This window comes from Aplysia californica, unplaced genomic scaffold (genome assembly GCF_000002075.1).
Source record: "Aplysia californica isolate F4 #8 unplaced genomic scaffold, AplCal3.0 scaffold00553, whole genome shotgun sequence".
Lineage (NCBI taxonomy): Eukaryota > Metazoa > Mollusca > Gastropoda > Aplysiida > Aplysiidae > Aplysia > Aplysia californica.
Window position 1 is genome coordinate 69,013 of NW_004797823.1, and position 6,056 is coordinate 75,068.

Sequence of the window (6,056 nt, forward strand, 5' to 3'; positions counted from 1 at the left end):
AGAGAGAGAGAGAGAGTGTGTATTATATAAGGAGAGATACAGAGAGACAGGCAGAGACAGTAAGCTATAGAGACGTCGAAGATTGTGGCCAAAGTTGATTAATAAAACGCACCTTCGAGAAGAAAAAACTTAGAATAGAAACAAATTATTTGAAAGTGATGATATGATATTGGCGGCAGATTAATATTTCAGCTGAAGGAGCTGGTTATATAATTCATATAACGTTTACAGAACCATAAAAAGACGTACCTTAGTGTAGTAAACCTAGCTGCCTCCTCCTAGATTTTCCTCTGCATGTAAAATGAAAGAGTCACTGACGATATTTCCATATAGGCACATGGCATCAAAATAATAATGTGAACAGTTCTTCAGATCCGACCCATGTCCAAAATAACTGCACAGCTTCACAAACTCACGGAGCTGGTAGCATACAAAATAAACACATTGCAAGCTATCCTCGTGTGGGAGAATCTCTCATTAATTTCACTGAAAAAATAGAACGCGCCATCGGTTTCAACTGTTGTTGGAGGGAGATCCGGGGATTTTTCAAAGCGTTCAGTGGCTCCGTGTCTACACGAAATCCCTCACTTGTTTGCAATTCATTTCGTTAGCCTATATCAAATGGCGTTACTCTGTGTGTTTCATTTATCCAAGGCCGGAGGCTACCCGCTGTTATAAAATCGTACCCGACTATTTCCACAGCAAACCCGTGAATGAGTTCTATGAAAAGCGTCCTTTCTCGCTCTTCCTTTCTCCCCTCTTCTCCTCGCAGAATCGGCCGGTGCCACAGGCTCGACTAGAGAGGGAGAGATAGATAGAGAACCAGAGAGAAAGAGAGGGGGAGATGTCGAAATCAGTCTGCAGACTGCGAGGCACACAGCGAGCAGGAAGCGGGTTGCTTGATCCGAGTTCCAGAGCTATGCCCCTTCCGTGCCAGTCTTCTTTCTTCCTGGGAATGTAATCAGCGCGCAGCTTCCTTAATGCCTATTATTGATTAATGTAGCTTAAATGGGGTGATTCGTTATTGAATAGACCTACAGGTTAATATTTCATCTTGTTTTCAAACTATTTCTCTACAAATCTAAACAATGCAAAAACTCACGCTTTCGAGGAACGTGAGATGGTTTTATTATGATTTCGAATCAGGGAAATTATTAACATTAAAATTAATGCAAATGACGGGTTCAACCTATTTTTCATGACCCCCCCCCCCCCCCCCACACACACACCAATTAGGAACTTACTTAACCTTCTGAGATCTCCATAAACTCAGAGCCTTCCATTAAATAACAATCTCTATCGGTGGAAATGAATAAATTTACCCTTATGTGAGAGGTGTAGCTCTCATGAAAATGAAGATGAATTTCACTTTATTTTCTAGTGTCCATACTCTGGAATTTTTAATTTCTCACAGCCTGACTCGGCCCACTGACAGAAATAAACAATGTTTGATCCGTGATAAGAGATATGTGCACAAACGGTACTTTTTCATTATGTAAACTTCATTTAACAAATGAGTGTTTTACATGATGAGATATGGGCCAATGGCCTTAAACAGTGAAAGATAAACTTACTTACTTAGTACTTCAAGATATCAAAGACTGGATGTTTAACAATAAGCTCATACTTAACGAAAACTAGACAGAAATAATCTTAATGCGAACAAATCACTTAAGAGCAAATGTACAATTTTAAGAGTTTGGATCTGGGCAATGTAACAGTTATGGTGGAAATATCAAGTGCCATACGAAATCTTTGCTTTTATTTTGACCCTGATTTTTCCATGAAAACACACTAAAATTTGTCAAACCCCGCACTTTCATCTTAGAAACATTGGCAGAATAAGGAAATCTGTTGATGAAAATACCACGAAAATTATTGTTCATGCTTTTATTTTAAGTCACCTTGATTATTGTTATTCCCTTCTTATTGGCATTCCAGATTCTACTCTTGCCAGACTTCACAAGATTCAAAACAGGGCAGCAAGACTTTGAGAAAAATTTCAGACCATGCCCATGATATTTTGAAAACCCTCCATTGGTTGCCAGTGAGAGAGCGCATTGAATTTAAAACTGTGTGCATGGTTTATAGATCTTTACATCATTGCTTACCAAATTACCTTTCAGAACTTATGGAAGTGTACGCACCATCTCGTATTTTAAGATCTTCGAATGACCATCAGCTCTGCATGTCTAGGTCCAGAACAATGCTAGAAATAGACTAGAAAGCCATTGATGTTTATTTTTTCTATGTCGCGTCGTCATTTCTTCGCCAAACATGGCAAATGTATCTTTTGTCAAAAACCGTGTAACATTTTTTAATTTACATGAAGTTTGGACACACACTGCAAAATTGGAAGCACTTTTACTTCATAATAAATTTTTTTGGGTATCTTAGAACATTTTTTTTCTTTCTTTGTGACTGTTACATGATGGGAAATTTTATCTTTTTTCCCCAGTCCCTCCCTCTAATAGCAGAGCACTACATTGACAATAGTGGTGATATCATAATGAAATTACCTTCATATAGTAAATTCAAATTCCTTTCCATTGGTATGTAATTTGACATACTTTCCGTGGTATTTTTATTCTATGGTAAATCAAACTAAAAGAAAAGGGGGGGGGGGAAAACAATCATTCCATGACTTTCTTTACAACTATCTTTTAAATTTGTACATTTTGCATTTATAGGTGGTTTTTATAAAAGCCATTTCCGTTTTCGAAAATATGTTTCTTCTTTGTGAATTTTATGTCAAACAAATTCCTTTTGAAAGAATATTATCTATTCCAAATTACAACATTCAGTTTTTGGGGGGATCACTTTGTATAACATAAATACAAGAAAACAAAGCTGAAAACAAAAAGAACAACATTTGATATATATTTATTATGTATATATTTCGCAGCCTTCACTTTTGCTGAAAAGAGTGATGCACCATAAATTGCATAATACGATTTGTAAAGCACCACCTTTTGTTTTGTACTTATAAACTGGGGCATAGGGCATCGGCCCCGACATGTGGACTCGAAAATAGCTTCCTATATTACGTGAATTGTCTTGATGGGGTTGTAAAAAATGCATTTTAAAAATGTATATTATTACACCACTTAGAGGTCACTGCACTTGGGTTTCAGGGCATATTCTTGCCAGACTGATCACTAGCAACTAGAGCGGGACTGAGTAACACGACAAGTCTGAAGGAAAGACGCCACTTCTAGAAAAGACAGACGGTTGTGGGGATTTCAGAACCCCTTCCTTGATCCCAGCAAAGCTAGCCATATGTTTTGGGTGGGAATTCGTTGGTCTCAAATTTTAGGGGCCAATTAGCTGACACCGCAGGGTGAGAACACTTTTTTTGCTTAATGTGTGTGTGTGGGGGGGGGGGGGATCCGGAATTAGAGAATGTTTTATGTTCTCAAGGGCATCCAAATATAGCATCATTCATTGACCAGCTACTTCGACAGGCTGTGTATTTTGCTGTCTGTACCTTATGTGGCACATTTCTTTCGGTTTAGATATAAATTGTGAATTTCACCTCGGAGTCTCTTCGAAGTTACTCTAACGAATAATTTATAGTAGCTGCATCACGAAAGTAGGTAGATAGGTAGGTGTTTTTATTTAGTATTTAATGCCATTGGCCCAAATCACATAAAACACACATTTTACACATGAGAATTCAGTAAAAGCAGCATACATTATAAATGACAAATAAATGTCATATTATTATCAGTCGTTTCACACTACAAAAGTAAAAGTAAATGTCGGGGCTTTACACCCCCATTGACGCAGTTTAAATCATTCAGAAAGCAGGCTGCTTTGACCCTACCTGTCAAGGACAACTGGTGCTAGGGTGAATACGTCTCGGCAGAAGGGCGTAGGTACTCGATAAAGATTCTCCGAACAGGGAAATTAAAGTCACATGTTTTGTTCTTAACCACTACACCATAGACACTGTCACACCCTGTTGATGATATCTTCAGTGTTTGAGGCAAAAGCTAAACTTACAACAACCTTTGCATTTGCTCAAGGAAAAGTTCAGGTATACACATTACAAGTCAGGCATAAGCGTTAATACAAAATGTAAAATGTAAAAACAATAAGGATGGAAATCTCGCCCGCTGAAGGAGGGACAGACGACTCTCTCTCTCTCTCTCTCTCTCTCTCTCTCTCTCTCTCTCTCTCTCTCTCTCTCCCTCTCTCTCTCTCTCTCTCTTGGACTATTAATTTTGTAGCCATTTCATTCGTACATTCAGGGTAGTTTTGAAGTGATAATCCATGACCTTTCCTTAACATGCATTTACGCCGTACAAGACACCAGCTCGGCTGCTTAAAAACTAGGGTGGGTTGATAACGGAAAGGAAAAGAAATCCGGATACTTTCAGTTTTAAACCACTAAACTTTCCAGTGTTAATCAACAATTTGAAACAGCTTGAAATGGGCAACTGGCCAATGATAAATATTAAATGTGCTACGTTTGGCAGCATTAACGTAAAAAAGAAAGTGTTTTACGTCCCCAATGACATAATGTAGAGCACAACATTAATTTAACATTTCGTGCTATAGAAAAGAGAAGAACAAAGACGGGAAGATGCTATATCAGTTCTCATGGGGAGTGAACAGACAGGCTCGTAGTAGAAAGTTGTGTGTGTGAGTGGGGAGGGGGGGGGGGTTCGCTGAAAACGAAAGTTAAAATGAAAAACGGGAAAGTATACCAGAAAGCCACACTAAACAATTTTCAGGGTAAGTTGCTCATAACACAAGTAACACATGATGCATCTTCTTTGTTCATTGCATGGGATAGGATTCACGTTCCGTTCAACACTGTAAGATTTCATAATTCAACGTAAGTCCCCGATATGACCGTGTACATGGGTCGAGAGCCTTAAACCTCCCCAAACTACCCAAGTTCAGATCGATCTGTTGGAGACTCGAAACAGGGCCATCCTCTCCATAGTTCAGCATGATACCAACAGAGCTAACAGTATGCCCGGTGTATCTTTCACAAAGATGAGATGATTTCCAAGCGAAGGGTGTGTTGCTGCTATCATCAAATGTTTGCTTTGGCCACAAAAGGTCTTACGCTATAAACAGCCGCTTCTTGATGAAACCTAGAAATTTTGGATTATATTTTAGTTTACTTCCTCAATACTAAGTAATTATCACAAGTATGCGCCTTTTACATACACACCAATAAACTGTTAATAGGAGAAGGATTTGTCGTGTTTTATGGAAATAGGTTGGAACCGTGGGAGGTGGGGAGGCGCTCTGCCACAACGTTAGTCTTGAGGGGAAAAGGGGGGGGGGGGGCAGCGCTAGAAGGAAAAACGTTCGATTGAAGACTGCTGTCGAACCGCCAAATTCCCTGAGGAATCTCAAGGATGAAATGAAATAATTGGCGGGGACGCGGGAAGACAGCATTGTACACTAATGGGGCGGTCTGGCAAGGGCTTGAGGTGGTTTGACCTTAAATTACGGGGATGAGTGGCACACACGCAGAGTATAATTGTCAGTTTGTTTAATTGTTCACTCACTCACTCACTCACTCACTCACTCACTCACTCACTCACTCACTCACTCACTCACTCACCGACCCACTCACTGACTTGCTCATTCAGTCACTCATTCACTTACTCGTTCATTCAGGCAGTTGCTTAGCCACTCACTCACTCACTAATTCCCTCCCTTGCTCACTCACTCTCTCACTCACTCACTCACTCACTCACTCACTCACTCACTCACTCACTCACTCACTCACTCACGCACTCACTAATTCACTCCCTCACACACTCGCTCACTCACTCTCCAATCAGATCAAACTTTCCGGCAGGTACATCCCACGGGCTAAGTGTGGTCTAATGGCTACGACATCCTTCCAACTATTCACATTTTCTGTTTTCAATCGTCTAGGAATCCCATGGGATTCTTTTCACTGAGGTTTCATGGCTGTCTAATGTTGGATTAGTCCTATCGCAGACAGACTCTAAAACTTTGAGGTCTCGCTAAAACTTAAAAGACCTAAACCGAGCCAAACAAGCAGACTCATTTGGGGCGTGCCG